Here is a 21,429-nt window from a genome sequence, read left to right as displayed (position 1 = left end):
GTCGACGATCGACCCAGATCGACGAGGACTTCAGGAAGACTTAAGACAGAGTTAAAACGAAACAGAGGTATATCTCTCACATAAATCTGTCTCGTTTTAAATCTATCTTAAGTCTGGGCAAAGTCAAAGTGTGATCTATAGATCACAGCTTTAGTGTAGTCCTCTCATTGGGCAGATATACAGCTGCATTACGCAGTATCATGGTGCGATATGTACATTGTAAGTGTTCCTTATTATTAAATAAAATAAAATTAAAGCGAAATAAAAGGAAACCTGAAATAAATAAATAAAATGGTGCCGTAAATCCGCCATATTAAACTTTTTCCAAAAATATAAAGCCAGTGTCATTTGGGTGGTGTAAGGATTCAGACGATGCAAAAAAATTCATACATGCAAATCACTCACATCCTGAAAACTTTACGTTCTTTTTCAGGGTGGTCGTGTAAAAAACGCGGCGTGAATCTCGGACAGTGCGTACACAAGTCCCGTGTCTTGTATGATATGTGTTGCGGAAAATTCTGTTTTTCAGCCGGGGCCGGGCGCTGACAAATGTTGCTAGTTTACTGCCAATGTTGCAAGGCTGCGCCATTGTCCTTTCTGCCCAGGATTTATATCCGACTTAAGATTTCAAAAGATATTTGAATTTTTCGCATGAAATTTTCTTTACTATAGATAGTATTGGACATCGATAAGCTGTGAAGCCTAGTATAAGCTGTGATAGCCTAGTTGTTAGGACGTCCGCCTTCTAATCGGTGGTCGGGGGTTCGATCCCGGGCACGCACCTCTAACTTTTCGGAGTTATGTGCGTTTTAACTAATTAAATATCACTTGCTTTAACGGTGAAGGAAAACATCGCGAGGAAACCTGCATTAGGCGGATTTGCCCTAAGGCCCAGTAGGCCCGGGCCTAGGGCGGCTATATATTAGAGGCGGCCAATCATGACAAAAATCACTTTTTTTTAGTAACAAAAAAAATTGCGCCTGCTGCGCTCGAGCTCCTATTTGTCATTGGATTGTATTTTACTGACAAATCAAAAGGTAAATTTTTAATCCCCCCCCCCCTCTCAACTCATGGCTACGACCATGATTAATGGGTGTTGAGAAAGGGGCGGCTGGTACTTACGAAATCCTGGGGCCTAGGGCGGCCAAGACTGAAAATCCGCTACTGCCTGCATACCTGAGAGTTCTTCATGTTCTCAAAGGTGTGTGAAGTCTACCAATCCGCATATGGCCAGCGTCGTAGACTATGGCCAAAACCCTTCTCACTCTGAGAGGAGACCCGTGCTTTGTAGTGAGCCGGTGATGGGTTGATCATGATGATGATTGGACATCAAGAAGAGAGGAATTTTAGATTGCAGCGTACTTTGTTACCCTATTGTTAAGGAATTTAGTATTAGCATCATCATCATTATGATCAACCCATCGCTGGCTCACTACTGAGCACGGATCTCCTCTCAGAATGAAAACAGTTTGGGTATAGTCAACCACGATAGCCAAGTGTGGATTGGCAGACTGCACACACCTCTGAGAGCATTATAGAGAACTCTGAGGCATGCAGGTTTCTTCACGATGTTTTCCTTCACCTTTAAACCAAGTTATATAATATATAGGGTCTTGGACTGTAGTAATAAAATGAAGGGATTTTTTGTATAGAGGTAGTTTATGGGACGCTAGAATTCATTATTTTAAAGAGAATAATTTAAAAAATCATGACTTTTATTCATTTTTCAAATAATTAATTATTAACGTCATTTTAGATTTTTAATTATTTAATTAAAGGTTAAAAAAAATGTCTTTTACGGATTGCGACGTCATTATTCATCTTCCGTACAGATCCGTGACGTTCATGTTAAAAATAAATAAAAATAATTATCTTTTATTTAATTTTTTTCTTTGATAATGAATTCTAGCCACATAAACTGCCGCTATATAAAAATCACTTCATTTTATTACTACACTTCAAGACCCTATTGCTTAAAACGCACATAACTTCAAAAGGTTAAAAGTGCGTACCTAAGATCGAACCCTCGACCTCCTGAATAGGAAGCGGATTTCTTAACACTAGGTTATCACGGGTCTTTCTGAAAATGAAAATCTTTTTTTTTTATTCGTATAAACTTTTACAAGTGCTTACGAATAGTCGGATGCATCTACCACTGGTTCGGAATGCCTTTCCTGCCGAGAAGAACCAGCAAGAAACTCGGCGGTTGCTCTTTTCAAATATTTGATATAGGTACAAAATTATGCCATGTATAAAATAGTATTTGCAGTCTTGTGCGTTGCTGGAACGAGCTGCAGGTCAAATCCACGCTCTTTTATCATTTAGATAATCTTCAATTGTGTAATATGCTTTTTTCAGGAGCATATTTTTAATAGATTTTTTAAACTTGTGCAAAGGTAAGTCCAAAATAGTTTGCGGGATTTTATTATAAAAGGTAATACCAATACCCACAAATGACTTTTGGACTTTCCTGAGGCGGAAGGCAGGAGCTGCAAGTTTGTTTCTGTTTCTAGTTAGCCTGTTGTGTAGATCACCAATTTTCTTGTAACTAAGAATATTTTGTCTTACAAAAATTATGTTATTATAAATATATTGAGAGGCTACAGTAAGGATATCTATTTCCTTAAATTTCTCTCGAAGGGAATCGCGTGGTCTTAAGTTATAAATTGCGCGTATTGCCCTTTTTTGTAATACAAAAATTCTCCCAATATCTGCCGCTTTACCCCATATTAAGATTCCATAAGACATAATACTATGGAAGTAAGCAAAATATACTATCTTTGCGGTTTCCACGTCAGTTAACTGCCGAATCTTTCTAACAGCGTAAGCGGCAGAGCTTTCTAGCACCATCGCACAATATAAACTATTCATCCAAGCGTTTCTTAGTATGTTGTGACATATCGCACCTATCAGATGAAAGAGATGCTGTGTGGTCCATTCCATGATCTACACGCATATATCGCTAGTTGAATCGAGTTTGACAATTGATTAAGCATGTTAAGAATTTGTTGGACCAGTGGAAACCATACTTTTTATTTTAATGGGACATAACATTCAATTTTAATGCGGTAGGTCGATATGATATAAGAAATATCTGGACGATGGGAATTTTTACAGAACCATGCAGAAACGTGGCGAGCTGCCAAACATTATTATCTTTTGTAGGTACTGTTAAATCTAAATATATAAAAGGAAAAGGTGACTGACTGACTGACTGACTGACTGACTGACTGATCTATCAACGCACAGCTCAAACTACTGGACGGATCGGGCTGAAATTTGGCATGCAGATACTTAGCTATTATGACGTAGGCATCCGCTAAGAAAGATTTTTGAAAATTCAATCCCTAAAATAGGAGTTTGAAATGTATGTAGTCTAGTTGAAGATACAACTCAAAATGAAACCATTTGATACATTTTCATATAAATTCTAGCATTTTTTTAAATAGAGATATCGAGCAAACGAGCAGGCGGGTCACCTGATGTTAAGTGATTACCGCCGCCCATGAACATTTGCAGCACCAGAGGAACTGCCGATGCGTTGCCGGCCTTTCAGGAATTTGTTGGTCCGCCCCTTGAATAACCCCATGTTGTAATCTAGTGGGAACACCGCAGAAGGGAGTTGATTCCACAGTTTGCATGTGCGTGAAAAGAAGGATCTGGCACAACGGACGGTCGAAGTGCACCAGACACCCAGATGTTGGTCGCATATTTCAAGTATCGATATTCAACACTAATTAATCGTCACCAGAGAGACCCTAGAGCCGAGAAGCATAAACTCTGTTCACACCAAATCAGGGTTCGCTGCAGCATCAAGGAAGCTATGGATTAGCCTTTAGCAAGCTTCATTTCGGTCTACCTATTGGTTTTTTCTAACTATGTGCTCTGCCCATTGCCACTTCGTAACTCGTTTAGCTATGTCGTTTACTCTGGTTCTCCAACGGACTCCTCATTCCTAGTTTGATCATAACAAATAATTTAATCAAACTCCAAGCATAGCTTCTTATTGTTTAGATACCTATAGTATTCTTTAGATTTCATCACCCTAACCACCATTTGTCACGTATGAAAATTTCATTAGGTACCTACCTATGCGACATCAAAAAATCATTTTATTTCAATCAGCACCCTTTCTACCTTTGTACCTCTCGGCTTACAAATGAAAAGCCATCCACTGGACGTAGGTACTAGTGATGTAACGAATATTCGCATATTTTTGCATGTTCGCATTCGCATTCCGCAAATTATTGCCAATGTTATGCGAATATATAAAAAAAATATTTTGATGTAGGTTTTGATGGTTAACAAAACAAAATCCATGATTTTCTTATGTTTTTTAATGTAATAAAGGCCCCGATTCTCTAGTCTCTCTCTAAACTAAATTTAGAGTATCTGCATCCTTTTCTTTTTACTAATGCTAAAAAAGGAACGGAACACGACTTTCACATTTAAAGACTCTAAATTTTAGTGCACAATACAAATTTAAACAGTAGGTTCGCGAGTGCGTGCTAAAATCACGGGTTTTACCATCTAAAAATTAAATTTAGAAATGTCAAACTGCTTCTGTCATTTTCATATTACAATAGTAAGAAAAGGGTGCGAATACTCTAAAATTAGATTGTGCTTAGAATCGGTGCCATTAAGTAACTTAGCCTCGTAATCACATCATCAGTCTTCTCTTTATCATTTGGGAACGGGACTGCCACCAAGGTCACCAAGCCATAGACAAATGGCGCCAAATTTAAATAAAAACTAAATATTCGCATTCGCAGTCGCGAATGTTGGCAGCAGAATTCGCATGTCCAAAATATGTTACGTCACTAGTAACTGTACGTTCTTTTTATTCACTTTATTCACTTCCATCCGTCTCCCCACCGCAATCACACACTTATTCAAACATTTCGACGTCTAATTTGTTTTTTATAAACAAGGGCGCACATGTCTCCTATAATACCACACCGTCAAAGGATATGTTTATTAAAAGAACTCGATGCAGGTGCAGAGAAATGAGTATTCATTTCTGCTTCAAGTATTTTTAATAAGTCATGGAGGATGCAGCATGCAGTTACTTTTCCTTCTTTATTACTGTAATTATTAGATTTTCCCCGCAACTTCGTTGGTGTAGAGTTTGGTTAGGTTAGGTTTATTTTCGAAAATGCTGTAAAACTCAGTGTTTTCCAGGTTTATTGTATCGTATGGGTGAAGGTTGAGGCATGATAAATGATAATAATATTATAAAATAAAACATAATAATGAGCTTCAACGAATATTATTTCGAAATATTATAATAATCTAAATATATAAAATGAAAAGGGGACTAACTGTAAATGTTTACGATATATTGCAAATAAAACATCTGACTGCGCAAGAGGTCAATGAATGTTGCGTAAGTAGGCCACTCGGAGTTAATGCCGCGTCGTAGGCGGGGCATTGACCCGAGTTTTGCACGCTATACATTGCGGGTTTGAAAAATATTACATCATTAGATTGTGTTTAGGTAGTATAACAATAACGCTAAGTTTTTACTAGCGTTCTGGTTACACCCTGTATACAGTCTTAATTTTACTTCGCTCATTTCCATACGAGAGTACCTACCTAAGTAGATATTAATTACCAACTGGAGAGTCCACGTTATCAGAAGACGGCAACCGACGCGACGTTCAAGTAAGTGCATTTAAATTTAAATCTAGTTCCCCACCTTGGCACTAAGTTCCGAAGTAATTTACTGCGTAATATTAAGCATCACCTACCAGGGTACCAGGGGAGCAGAACACGCCAGGGGTGGAGTTTTGTGTGTTTTACTAATTGCCGAAAGATGGTAATCAGGTACCGGAGACATACCTTAAACTCTACCTTTCTCATTTTAACCTGCTTTAAAATGCATCTTCCATTCCGTTTTAAAGGTCCCGAAGATATAACTCAAACGCCGAAGCAAAAACCATGACAAGGAATTAATTAGAGCTGAAGGTAAATAATGAAGATTGTCGCTCGTTCTAATGAGTTTTCAGTCTCCTGTTGGTAATTTAATTACGTTACAGGTTATTAAGAAGTTGGGATGTACTTTAATGGGTGATACGATGAATGATGGTTATTGTTTTAATTAATGATTGATTATAAGTCCCGCAAATATATTATTATGATGACTATATGATGTTCCTTCATTCAAGACTGTCTTGAGTTTAAACGGACTTAATTAGGTACTATAGAATAGAATAGAAAAAGCTGTGATAGCCTAGTCGGTAGGACGTCCGCCTTCTGATCGGAGGTCGGGGGTTCGATCCCGGGCACGCACCTCTAACTTTTCCGAGCTATGTGCGTTTTTAATAATTAAATATCACTTGCTTTAACGGTGAAGGAAAACATCGTAAGGAAACCTGTATGCCTGAGAGTTCTCCATAATGTTCTCAAAGGTGTGTGAAGTCTACCAATCCGCAAATGGCCAGCGTGGTAGACTATGGCCAAAACCCTTCCCACTATAGAATAGAATAGAATAGAATATATTTTTATTCATGTAAACTTTTTAAAAGTGCTTATGAATGGTCAGGTAGTTTTAATTTACCACTGGTTCGGAGAGAGATGAGAGGAGACCCATGCTCTGTAGTGAGCCGGTGATGATAGAATAGAATGGAATAGATTTTTTCACCTTGTCTATCTAAATATATAAAATTATAAGGTGACTGACTGATCTATCTACTGGACGGATCAGGCTGAAATTTGGCATGCAGATAGCTATTGTGACGTAGGCGTCCTCTAAGAAAGGATTTTTGAAAATTCAACTCCTAAGGGGGTGAAATAGGGGTTTGAAATTTGTGTAGTCCACGCGGACGAAGTCGCGAGCATAAGCTAGTTTATTATAATAGCGGTATCGATTAGCACACCTCGCCACTTGAAGCCTCTCGTGGAGAATTGGGGGAAGTGCAGCGTGAAATACATACTACTAGTGCTACGATCTACGAAGCAAAGAACTGTTGGATATGGTAGCTCGAGCAATTTTGTCCTTTGTCCGACTTTGCGACTTTGTCCTTTGTAGGGTTCCGTACCTCAAAAGGAAAAACGGAACCCTTATAGGATCACTTTGTTGTCTGTCTTTCTCAGTGGCGTGCACAGGAGTTCAAGACAGGGTATGCATTTAGGTATGAACTTATTTTATGGCAGGTTATAATGAAAAATAAGCATTGATTTCTCACAATGAGGGTAAGCAGTGCGTTTATGCTTCTATGAGCTGCACGCCACTGGTCTGTCTGTCTGTCGGTCTGTCAAGAAACCTACAGGGTACTTCCCGTTGACCTAGAATCATGAAATTTGGCAGGTAGGTAGATCTTATAGCTGACATTTGAGGAAAATCTGAAAACCGTGAATTTGTGGTCACATCACACAAAAAAATTAAATTGTGGTCATGAACTAATAAATTAGTATTTTCAATTATCAAAGTAAGATAACTAATTATCAAGTGGGGTATCATATGAAAGGGCTTCATCTGTGGATTCTAAAACAGATTTTTATTTATTTTTATGAATCATAGTTTCTGATTTATCGTGCAAAATGTTGAAAATATACGACTGTACTACGGAACCCTTGGTGCGCGAGCCTAACTCGCATTTGGCCGGTTTTTTTTTTTCATAAAACATTATTGCTGAGCTGGACCCTTTTTTCCGGTTGTGCTACACATGAAACAGTTTATTCCAGCGCTTCTGCTGCTCGAGGCATTCTGGCTTTAATCTCAAGTGGAGGAAGTCCCAGGGTACCCTTAGCCATAAAGTGATATGTGGTCACAACTTACAAAATATAATTTTTTTCTTTATTTCTCTATACCGAGAGAGAATTCAGAGTCAAGAGTGGATACGCATATACAAGGTTTTGCATGAAAACAAAATTGTAAAATATTGGCGGGGGACAGGGGAGAATGCTCATGTAGTCAAGACAATATGCGGAATGAGGGTACCGAACGGGCGTGGGCCGACTTTTATGCTAATCAACTGCCTAAGCTTGGCGACCGCGGTTGTACGGCTATTAGTCGTGTATAGTTGGTGGTCCGTGTCTATACCACATCCATAGCTCTCTCGAACATCATCTAACTCTCAGTTTTACCTTTTTATCTACAACAATGGCACTCGATATGATTGCCCGCGGCCGCGCGGGGCGGGCGGCGGGGCGGGCGGCGGGGCGGGCGGCGGGGCGGGGAGGGTAAATCGTTTAGATGCTGCCCGCGGCCTGTTTGACCGACAGATGTGCGCTCATTGAGCTAGTTTTTTGTTTGGAAATTGAAAATTATTTGGGCACTTGAACTTTTTATTAACTTGCATAGGTGGGGTGGTTAGATTTTAGAGTTAGGTATGCGTTACGTATGATAATAACGTTTCATTTATTAAAACACCAGCAGTTGCCCGCGACTTCGTCCGCGTAAAATTTCTGGTTTCTCATGAGACCAGTACCCGTAGTACAAGATTTTACGTCTCACCAAACCAAACCAAATTCGAGAGTCGAAATACTTCCGCGTTACAGTAAAATGGACCTAAACAGCCTTAAATTGAAGTCAAATATTCAATGCCACTGATTTTAATTTCGCAATGTTTCCGCTTGGAGCGCTGGCTGTAGAAGTGTAGACAAACTTGAGCTTTAAAACAAGGCGATTAAGATCCAGTTTACTGTAACGCGGAAGTATTTCGACTCTCGAATTTGGTTTGGTTTGGTGAGACGTAAAATCTTGTACTACGGGTACAGAACAACACTTTCGAATTTATAACATGGGTAATCAATACCCATATTATAAATGCGAATGTGTGTTTGTATATTGGTTTGTTGGTTTATCCTTTAATCACGTCGCAACGGAGCAACCGATTGACGTGATTTTTTGCATGGGTATAGTTAAAGACCTGGAGAATGACATAGGCTACTTTTTAACCGACTTCAAAAAAAGGAGGAGGTTCTACATTCGTCGGAATCTTTTTTTTTTTATCCGGGAAAATTAAAAGACTCTCACGGGTTTTTAACAAACCTAATTCAACGCGGACGAAGGCGCGGGCTGCAGCTGGTGATAAATAAATAAAAGATATTATATGAGATATAGAGATAAAGACAATATATGAGATAAAGAGCTCCGTTTGCCGTGGAGACCCTGGGGCCATGGAGTCTTAGTGCTAAAAATGTTTTTACGAGACATTTCACCGCGATTAATAGCCTCATCTGGTGACAGAAGGGCTGGCTCATTTTTTGCGCAACGGATCAGCCTGGCTGTCCAGCGCGGAAATGCAGCCAGTATTCTTGGCACCATTCCACGCGGTCATGATTTATATAGTAATTAGATAAGGCTAGCTTTAAGTTTTATTGTAATATTAAAAAAAAAAAAATTAATATGAAAAGTAAAAAAAAAAAAAAAAAAAAAAGATAAAGAGATCTGTAAAGGTATACCCAGTGGCGTGCAACTCATAGAGGCATAAAAGCGCTGCTTACCCAAGAAATAGTTAACTCAATTGAAATTGCTCAATGGTCATTATCCTTTGGCTTGCTTACCTAACTAATGCTTACCCTTGCTTTTATGGCTATGCACGCCACTGGGTATACCTACCTATTTTCCGCCAATAACGTGTAATTTGCCAAGTTATAAGCACCAGCGCCGTATTACCGATCTCATCAATCAACGTGGACTTTGATGGAGGTGTAATCCAGTTTGGTGAGTGTCCGCTCCGACACCTACTAATTCGATATCAGGTGTATACGAACAGACATTTTTAGACAACTTCAAGATGGATTGCGTTTAAACGTTGATGAAGGAAATGCATTGCGACTCCCCGTTTTACAGTTCTATAAGTTCTTAAGTATGGGTTGCCTGGAAGAGATCACTTTAGTGATAAGGTCGCCCTTTGTTTTTTAAGTGTATCCTGTATTCTTACTCTCTGTAAATCTATTAACAATAAAGTTATTTTAAATTAAATTAAATGCATTATCGATATACATTTTATCAGTGTGTTATTTTTAACGGAAAATTTTAAAAGCCTAAGGCCGCTTGTGCACTCATCTGTGAAATCACGGATTCCGTAAAAATACGAATCCAATCGAATTTGTATGACGGCTACTTCGAAGAATCACGGATACGAACCGAATACGGATGAGTGCACAAAGGCCCTAATGCGTCTCACTGATTTTGACGGAGACAAAGATAAAAAATTAAAATTAAATTAAAAATTAAAATATTTTGTATTCAATTAAAGTTTTACAAGTATTTTTGAATCATCAACTGCATCTACCACTGGTTCGGAATGCCTTTCCTACCGAGAAGAACCAGCAAGAAACTCGGCGGTTACCTACTCTTTTCAAAGATTTGATATACAGTATTATGCCATGTATAAGAAAAGTATTTGCAGTCCTGCGCGTTGCTGGAACGAGCTGCAGGTCAAATCCACTCTCTTTTATCATTTAGGTAATCTTCAATTGTATAATATGCTTTTAAGCCAAAGTCAAAGTCAAAGTCAAATGATTTATTCAAAATAGGTAATAAATTACTCTTTTTGATGGTCAGATGTTGGATTTCTAAGATAAAGTGGTGATAATTATTACGCAAATTAAAAACTAAAGTTACGAGAGTTCCAACCGCGCCCAGGTCTGAGAAGAGCCCACGCTTTATATAGCTTAGGTACATCCCAGGGACGGGTATAGGTTGCTTTTTATCCCGGAGAAACTAAATGCTCCCACAGGATTTTAAAAGTCTATAATCAAAGCGTGCGAAGCTGCGAAGTTTATAATTTTATAGTATGGATTTACGACGCACGTAAATGGTAGCTGTTTATAATAACGTGTTACCAAAATACCTAGTTCCCCGTACCACATAGCTCGCCATTGTCCCCCTCGCAGGCAATTAATCGCGTCCACTTATCTGCCGCTCTAATTAGCGGCTGGAATTCATTTCGCAGGCATGTGCGATTTGTCTTCCTACCTACAACTACTTAAGCGATGTATTTGCTTTTGTTACTTCTGTTTCACTTTGCTTTGTTGTTTATTAATAAGACTTACCCTAACTGTTTTAAGGGTTCCGTACCTCAAAAGGAAAAAAAGGAACCTTCATAGGATCACTTCGTTGTGTGTCTGTCTGTCAAGTCAAGAAACCTACAGGGTACTTCCCGTTGACCTAGAATCATGAAATTTGGCAGGTAGGTTTTCCCCTTATGTCTTATAGCAGCCATAAGGGGAAAAATCTGAAAACCCTAAATTTGTGGTTATATCACAGAAAAAAATTAAAATGTGCTCATAACAAATATTTAGTATTTTCAACTTTTTAAGTAAGATTACTATACCAAGTGGGGTATCATATGAAAGGGCTTTACCTGTGCATTGTATCTATCGTTGAGACCGACAAAACGTCATAGAGGTATTAGTGACAGAGACAACGCTCTACAAAGCCGAAATGTCAGGCCGATGTACATTATTTTCTGCCGCGTACTGTAGCTAATGACTATAAAGTCTAGTTTTGTATAGCATCACTGGACCAACATCCATCTTAGTGTCCCAGTGTGGTAGATTACGCGTTTCTTCGGCGTGTGGATACATCACCGCAACGCGTTCCTGCGCTCATTAGCGCCCACTTGCGCCTGATTAATGAGCCTCTAATTACCGCATGCCGCACGCATGCCGCACGCATGCACTGCAAGTACCCTGAGTTGTGGCCACTGGGCGAACCTGTGACGTTAGTTACTTGCATGTATGTACTGAGATAATGGATACTGACTAATTACTTTAGCGGTGATAGTATAGTGGTTAAGACTTTGGTCTCCTATTTGAAAGATACGGGGTTCGATTCCGGCCACGTACCTCTATCTAACTTTTCGGAATTTTATTTTTAGGGTTCCGTATCTCAAAAGGAAAAACGGAACCCTTATAGGATCACTTTGTTGTCTGTCTGTCTGTCTGTGTGTCTGTCTGTCTGTCTGTCTGTCTGTATGTCTGTTGGTCTGTCAAGAAACCTACAGGGTACTTCCCGTTGACCTAGAATCATGAAATTTGGCAGGTAGGTAGATCTTATTACTGACATTTGGGGAAAATACCTTGGTATGACACTTGATGTGAAGTTGCGCTGGAAAGCTCATGTCAAGAAAAAAAGGAAAGAACTTGATATAAAGTATAAACAGATGTATTGGCTACTTGGTAGATATTCCTCGCTGTCAATACACAACAAGATTCTTTTGTACAGACAAGTCCTGATGCCCATTTGGACTTATGGCATACAGCTGTGGGGCTGTACCAAAAAAAGTAACATCCAAATCATCCAACGGTTCCAAAACAAAGTACTCAGGAATATTGTAAATGCACCCTGGTACATCAGAAATGATGATATTCATAGGGACCTTCAAATTGAATACGTCCATAAAGTTATCACCAAATCTGCCAAAGCCCACGACTATAGGCTTCACCACCACGTTAACGTTGAAGCAATCCAGCTGCTTGACGTAACGGAGTCAGTGAGAAGACTAAAAAGGACCAAACCTTTTGAGTTAGTGTATAGTGATTAGTGATAGTGTACATAGTGTAAGTGCTGAAAGAACACGTGAACAAAGTGTCATATCTCAAATCAAGAAAGACTAAGATGCGTCAGTGGACAATTTCTTAGTATATAAGATAATTTATAAGTTTAGGTTAAAATAAAATTACTTATTAGTCATACATTAGGCTAGATCGTAATATAATTGAGTAGCTAATTGGCACTCAACAATAAGGAAAAAAAAAAAAAAAAAATTTGGGGAAAATCTGAAAACCGTGAAATTGTGGTTACATCACACAAATACACAATAAATTGTGGTCATGAACTAATAATTAGTATTTTCAATTTTCTAAGTAAGATAGGTAACTATGTCAAGTGGGGTATCATATGAAAGGTCACCTGTGCATTCTAAAACAGTTTTTTTATGCATCATAGTTTTTGAATTATCCTGCAAAATGTCGAAAAAATACGTCTGTAGTACGGAACCCTCATTGCGCGAGCCTGACTTGCACTTGGCCGGTTTTTTTTGGCCACGCTGGCCTAGTACGACAGACATGACCAGCCCATTGCCACTTCACCTTGCTAATCCTTTGAGCTATGTCGGTCGCTTTTGTTCTTCTGCGAATGGAGCAGTCAGCAGACGTGTTCTGGAGTGGAGACCGTTTACCGGTAAGCGCAGTGTGGGACGACCTCCAGCCCGCTGGACCGATGACCTGAAGAAGGTGGTGGGGAGCGGATGGATGAGGAAGGCAGAAGACCGTGTTTGGTAGCATGTCCAGCTGTGGACGCAAACAGTCTGATGGATTGGATGGGATTGGCCAAGTGCGGATTGGCAGAGTTCGTACACCTTTGAGAACACTATGGAGAACTCTCAGGCATGCAGGTTTCCTCACGATGTTTTCCTTCACCGTTAAAGCAAGTAATATTTGATTACATAACGCACATAACTCAAAAAAATCGTGCGTGGGCATCGAACCGCCGACCTCCAATTAGTAACAGCTAATGGTATGGTATTAGTTCGTATATTTCTATCATCGTCAAGTGCCTGCAAAACCAAAAACCGTCAATCCAGAACTCATTAGGTACCACAGTCGGCACTGAATAGGCTAAGCAACCACCGTGACGCGTACGGTCTAGACTCTGCCAAAATACCTATTTGCGTCGCGATTACTACAATAATAACATTAAAATGCTAATACAACGACCGCTAGCAGACTCTTGGGGTATTAGACAATTACACGCGCACAACTTAACTTGCACTTGCAAAAACCATTCCCGATTTTTTCTAGTCCAATTCAACTCTATGAAGATGTAAATAGAGTCGGTAATAAACGTGACTGTCAAAAATGAAACCGGGGAAGTGAATAGAAAAGATTGTGATGTGTTTATAAAAACGAAACGTTAGCATCATAGATATTTGAACTTTTTAATAGGTGGGTTAGACAGGACAAAACGAAAAAAGTTTAAATTTAGTTAAATGTAAGAACTTCGATTTCAATTTTTACTGTACTACACAATACTGTAAAACTACTTTAGTAACTACGTTTCCACCAAAAACGGTTGAAAATGAAAAAAAGAATTTTTATGTATCATCATTTAATAGCTAAGCTTAGCACTGATAAGAAAGAGTACAATCATTCAAACAGATCATTTATTTTTTAGAACATGGTAAGTAAAATGATAGGTGGGATAATTTAACATCAGCTAAACTAACTATGACTCAGCTACTGCATTAAAAAAAAAGCTCTTATCATTTTACGGTGGGTTCATCTCCTAAGTAACTTAATTATTAATTGTTTAGTTTAGTTAGTTAAGTTCTTTTTATTTGTCTAGATATTTTGCAAATGCTGTGTACACATTTTATAGATACATTTATCAGCCTGTGTTTGTCTATTAGTGTCGTAGTTTGTGTTAAATTAATGTATTGTGTGTGTTCCTAATAAAAAAAATAAAAAAAAACTAACTAAGAAACTAACTAAAGCTACGAGGGTTCCAAATGCGCCGGTCTGAGACGAAGATTACAACAAACTCAGCCGGATTGAGTCTTTTTACAATTACTTTATATATAGGTAGGTACTTGTAATAATTGGTATGGTGGATCAAAATTTTTTCAAACATTACACTGGAGACGCTGCACGTTTTTATTTTCAAAAAATGAGGAGGTTTCTAAAGATGCGTAGGTACATTTTTGTCAGGTTAAAATTACAGTCGTATTGCCTAATTTGCTGTAGCCTGAAGATTAAATGAAAAGACTTTACTACTGCAAGAGATCTTAATTTTCTATATGAAAATATATGACAATCTAACCATTAGCCTCTCTACCATTTTTATGAATCTCTACTTTCCCCAAAAACGGTTTTTGTTTACGATAAAATCGCAATACACACCCTGTAGGTATGATTTATACATTATTTATTGTGGGGGGTCCCCTATCGTGTATAGGTATCGATGCAATACGCTGAAGGGATCGAAGTAGGATGCTGAGATTCATCCAATTGCAGTTATTGATCGATAAAACGACATTATTACTTTCTAACGACCGATTTATAAATAGTATATTAGAAAAATTCGCCCAAGTGCGAGTCAGACTCGCGCACCAAGGGTCCCGTATTAAAGTAGTATTTTTTTTAGACATTTTGCACGATAAATCAAAAAATATTATGCATAAAAATAAATAAAAATCTGCTTAGAATGTACAAGTAAAAGACCCTGGGGTCATGGAGTCTTAGTGCTAAAAATTTTTTACGAGCCATTTCACCGCGATTAATAGCCTCAACTGGTGACAGAAGGGCTGGCTCATTTTTTGCGCAACGGATCAGCCTGGCTGTCCAGCGCGGAAATGCAGCCAGTATTCTTGGCACCATTCCACGCGGTCATGATTTATATAGTAATTAGATTAGGCTAGCTTTAAGTTTTATTGTATTAAAAAAAAAAAAGCGTTTTTTTTGTCATGTAACAACAAATTCACGCTTTTCGGATTTATTCGTTTACTTGTGCTGTAAGATCTACCTTCCTACCAAATTTCATGATTCTAGATCAACAGGAAGTACCCAGAAGTAGACAGATAGACAGACAGACAACAAAGTGATCCTATAAGGGTTCCTTTTTCCTTTTGAGGTACGGAACCCTAAAAATTAGAAGGCTTACAAATATAGGTCTTTCACTATTTTTAATCAAAATAAGTCAGAAATTGTTTTCACAAAAATACCAAAGACACTCACATGTGGCACGCGAAAGAATCCAAATAATAAATTGGAATGTAATTACGAATTCGTTAATTGCGTCGACGAAATCGGCGTCACATTTTCACGGTCACGGCAGCCACATCAAAGAGTTAGGGGGCGAGCACCCTCCCTTGGACAGTCCCCTGTTTAATGTTTATACCCGTTCTAAGGATTACGGTGCGAAAAATATTCGGAATCTACTAATTTCGTAATAAAAACTTGTGATATCTTTTCAACTTCGTCCGCGTGATTTTTTTTATTATTGAACTAGCTGATGCCCGCGACTTCGTCCGTGTGGAATTAGGTTTTTTAAAAATCCCGTGGGAACTCTTTGATTTTCCGGGATAAAAAGTAGCCTATGTCACTCTCCAGGTCTTTATCTGTACCCATGCAAAAAATCACGTCAAGCCATTGAACCGTTGCGACGTGATTGAAGGACAAACCAACAAACAAACACACTTTCGCATTTATAATAAGGGTACCTACTGATTGGATATAATATCTTCAACCTGTCGTTCTCAATAGACTATGAAAGTGTGACGTCACAAGCAGTGGCGTGCAGGTCATAGAGGCATAAATGCACTGCTTACCCCAGTTGAATAGCTCAATGCATATTTTTCATAATGACCTGCCAGTAAACAGGCTCCTACTTAACTAGTGCCTACCCTGGCTTCAAACCCTGTGCACGCCACTGGTCACAAGTCTATTAGGGTTGTGGGCATGCCCACTGTGCCCACAACGGTGGATACGCGCTTGCCCAACGTATATATAATATCGATAGACGTTGGATTCAACATAAATGAACGTATAAAAATCAGACACTGCACTGATATCAGTCGCATGTATAGCAGAAGGGCCGGTGCATACCTCACAGGATCGCGATTCGACACCTGAGCACACTGCACCCCTGCGAGGGAGAGATGACTCTATGTGGAGACAGATCCATTTTTTGTTTTAAAGTCCTATATCCCACCAGTGCGTGAAGTTAGATCGCCGGGCGTTCACCAGCATTGCGCATGGTTTTGAGCTTTAGGTATCATCATCATCATGATCATCACCATCACCGGCTCACTACAGAGCACGGGTCTCCTCTCAGAGTGAGAAGGGTTTTGGCCATAGTCTACCACGCTGGCCATGTGCGTCATTGGTAGACTTCAAACACTTTTGAGAACATTATGGAGAACTCTTAGGCATGCAGGTTTCCTCACGACGTTTTCCTTCACCGTTGAAGTAAGTGATGTTTAATTAATTAAAACGCACATAGCTCCGAAAAGTTAGAGGTGCGTGCCCGGGATCGAACCGCCGACCTACGATTAGAAGGCGGACGTCCTAACCACTAGGCTATCACAGCTTTAGGTATGCCATGTATGTATTAAAAAAACTGGTCAAGAACGAGTCGGACTAGCAGACGAAAGGTTCCGCGCCATCGTAACAAAAATAATTTTTTTTTGTGATGTAAGCACAAATTCACGGTTTACGGATTTTTCCTCTTACTTGTGCTATAAGACTTACCTACCTGGGAATTTCATGATTCTAACTTCTAGGTGAACGGGAAGTACCTAATAGGTTTCTTGACAGACACGACAGACAGCCAATAAAGTGAGCCTAAATAATATCGCGCATTGCTAGAACGAGCTGGGAGTCAAATTCATGCTTTTGTCGTAGGAGAGAATTAACAGAATCCATCTCCATAGTAATCTATCTCATTTTAAACAGATTCGATCACTGTAACATTAGGGGGTAGGCAGAAAAAATCGTCCCAGGAACAATTACACGGCATCTGTCGAGCCCGCGCGCTCCCGTGTACAATTTATGCTGATTGGATTCCTCTACCTACGAGATGTGACGAGGAAATGGACATGTGCTGAATTCTGAGTAGGTGACTCATTGGGTACCTCTTACCAAATTATTTTTTCTATGTATAATAAAAATAAACGGCCAAGTGCAAGTCAGACACGCGCATCGAGGGTTCTGTACTAGAGTCCTATTCGTTCGACATTTCGAATCGATCGAAAAGGAGATAATTGTCACAAAACTGTATTTGGGTGACATAAATCTTCTTCTATATGGATGAGCTGACTGACTGGCAACGCACAGTTCAAACTCTGGACGGATCGGGCTGAAATTTGGCATGCAGATAGGAGCTATTATGACGTAAACATCTGATAAGAAAGGATTTTTGAAAATTAAACCACTAAAGGGGGAAATAGAGGTTTGAAATGTGTGTAATCCACGTTTCAGCACGTTCCAGTCGCGGGCATAAGCTACTATGAATTTATTATAAAAGCGTTCTACTATGAATTTATTATAATAACGGGTTATGTAGTCGGTCGGTATATACCTACCTAATAAGCTTCCAGAAGACATATTATTGGAGATGTCTCGCAACTAGTTCAATGTTTTCATAAAACTTAAAACTTAATGAAAAATCCTATTACAATGTAAAGGATTATTTAACTGATAAGAAAGCTTGGGAAGCTTTGTGTCAGTTCTAATGAGTTTAAGTGATCTGTAAAGTGGTGATAATAAAAAGAATACCCGGCTGAGTTTGTTGTGGGCTCTTCTCTGACCTGGGCGCGTTTGGAACGCTCGTAGCTTTAGTTTTTAAGTTCGCGTAAAAATTATCACCACTATATCATATTATTACAAATGCAACAACCGACTTTCAAAGAGTGTAATTTAATACCTATTTTGAATTTTTAAACCATTTGATTTGATTTGATTTGACTCTTATTAGGAGTATCCGGGGTAAACAGATAACTTACCGACTCATTACCATCCGTGCGTTGACCAAACAAACACAACGAGAGTCATTAAGCCCAGCCCTCCTGGCTGGCGGCACAACAATAGGTAATTTAGTGGTTATTGCAATATCTAGTTTTATTGGCGCCTGGCCGCGCGCCAGCCCCGCCAGGTGCACTCATAATGCGCTTACGTTCGATATCATAACGATGTTCGACATGCCTCCATGCCAATAAGTATCACATCAGTAACAAGTGATAAGGAAAGGAAAATTACCTATTGAATCCATACTTATTATTACAAAAAACTAAAGTGTGTCTACCTGTCGTGTCTCTTAAATATAAAGACAGTTTTTGACAATTATCTCTTTTCTCTCTTTTCCGACTTAATTTACGATGAAAATAGTGTAAATTTACCAAAATCTAGATTTTCTCTCATGAAGTCTCTATGTCTTCGGTTTAGTCCCGTGAGAATACAAAAGTTTCAATAATACTTAACAGATAACTTACCGACTCATTACCATCCGTGCGTTGACCAAACAAACACAAATAAAGGACTTAGTCGCGGGCAACAGCTTGTTTTGTATATTTGTAGTAAGTTTTAAAGGCTTTATGTTACCTAAGATAGGTAATCTAGGTACCTATACTGATTATTTATATGTCGGTATCTGTTACGGGCCAGCATTCACTGTAGCCCACCATTGTCCCACCCCACGCGTGGGGCGCGCAGTAATTATCGCGGCTCACCACACAAAGGCTCGCCAGAATTAAGCAAATAGGATTTTGTGATTGTATTTCAAGCTAACGCTATAGAGACTTAGTTTTAGATGATCGATCAAGGTAAGTTCGTATTCGAATTCCCAATGTTTAATCTAGCCCGATAATACATGAATTATTAGTCTCGGTGTGCATGAGGATATTCCTCTGCTGTATAAAAAAAAAAGATGATCGACACAGGTTGAATTTTTAGTACATATTATGTAGGTAGGTAGGTAGTATTCATAAAAATCATGATTTTTTTAAATTATTCTCTTTAATAATGAATTCTAGCCCTATAAACTACCGCTATACAAAAAATCACATCATTTTATTACTACATCCCAAGACCCTATTATATGACGAGATGCCAGCCATGCTCCAATAGTGGAGAAGAATGAGAAGAAGAATCTAATTTATTTTAAGAGCACAGAAACGCGAATATCTCATCAATGAAAAATTGGGTATTAAACTGACCTAACCATATTTTACAAGGTTTATGTACCCAGCCGGAAGCTCATATAATATGTTATCAAGTCATTAATTACTCAGGTAATAAATGTTGTACCAATTTAGGACCACAATCTAGGTTAACCTAATTAACTCGCGAATATGATTCTCATTTTATTATACCACTAAAACTGCACGTTGCAGTGTCATGCGGGTTTTGATTTACGTATTAAAGTTTATTACTCTTGTTTACTAATTTATTGCGTGTAATTTAGGTATTTACGTTATGTAACTAATAGGTACGTACCTAAATAGGCGGTATTATTGTAGTAGGTACATAATATAATCGTGGCCACAATCCTGGAAAATTAACTACGATTTATTGTCCAAACTCTACATGCCACGTGCAGATTTTAAAAACATATGACGTAGACAATCTATACTTAATATTATACATGAGAAAGTGTGTTTGTTGTAAATGAGAAAGGACAAACTCCTTCCTTCACCTTAATTTTAGCATAGAGATAGTTGAAAGGACGGTGGGTACTAAGTATTTACCCCGGGAAATCAAAGAGTTCTCACGGGATATTTGAAAACCTAAATCCACGCGGACGAAGACGCGGGCATCATCTAGTACATTACGTACATTAGTAATTACATTACATTAATATCTTTTAAAATTTCAAATCTCAAAGGTAAAGAAATATCCACAAAGACAATAATTTTCATCAGCTTAGTTTAAAGCAAAAAGTGGCCGCCCTCAAACGCGTCAGTAAACTAAGTTACAAAATTATAATTTCATGCCGCCCTAAGTACTCCAATGTAATTACACGCTACCCGTCTTATCTCGGAAGGACTTTTCCTTTTAACGCACCTAACTTTACGTTTATCAGGTGAAACTTTGTTCGAGCAAATTGAAAATTTTACGAGGCGAACCTCTGGAGCGAATTAATTGTGTTATCAAATATTAATGCGGTATCTTTGCCCTGCTTTAATTGCCGTGGAGTTTTGCGAATTTGTTACTTACCGCACTTCTGCGGTCGGTCATGATCTGTTGAGAATTATTGAATAAATAAAATATGGACTGTGAACTGGCAACTGGTACTATTCTCTCAATTTCAACAACTTTACAGGATGAAGAAAAAACCTACATCATATCTCTCAACGGCTATACTCACATTTAGTCGACGTTAGCCCGACTAGTTTCGAACCCATCCGGGGTCCTTTGTCAAGGGAGTCAGTTTGCGCACGCGTCGCGGTTAAGACTGACGATAGTTGTAGATGTAGTTGAGTTCTTTATTGATCTATTTTTAAGACATAATCAATATCATCTAATGTTCCAATTGAAAAGTAACAAAACAATACTAGAAATCTATATATTATATTTAAAAGGCAAAGCTGGCTGAATGACTGATCTATCAACGCACAGCTCAAACTACTGGAAGGATCGGGGCTGCAATTTGGCATGCGGTAGAATACAGATAGCTATTATGACATAGGTATCCGCTAAGAAAGGAATTTTAAAAATTTAACCCCTAAGGCGTTTGAAAATTGTGTAGTCCACGAGGACGAAGTCACGGCAATGAATTAGTATTTCCTATAGGTGTTGTGATATTATTAGCTTTGCTAATACATTGGAATACATTTTTAGTAAAAGCAAAAAGCCAGGTGCGTCGCGCGCCTCGGCCGCAATACGGCGAACACGATCCGATACCTCGGAAACAGAATTAATGGCGAATACAGAAATAAGTCGCGTTATTTTAAAATCTACCTTCCCATTACGGTGGGG

This window comes from Maniola hyperantus, chromosome 12 (assembly GCF_902806685.2).
Source record: "Maniola hyperantus chromosome 12, iAphHyp1.2, whole genome shotgun sequence".
NCBI classification, from domain to species: Eukaryota; Metazoa; Arthropoda; class Insecta; order Lepidoptera; family Nymphalidae; genus Maniola; species Maniola hyperantus.
This window is presented reverse-complemented; position numbering follows the sequence as displayed.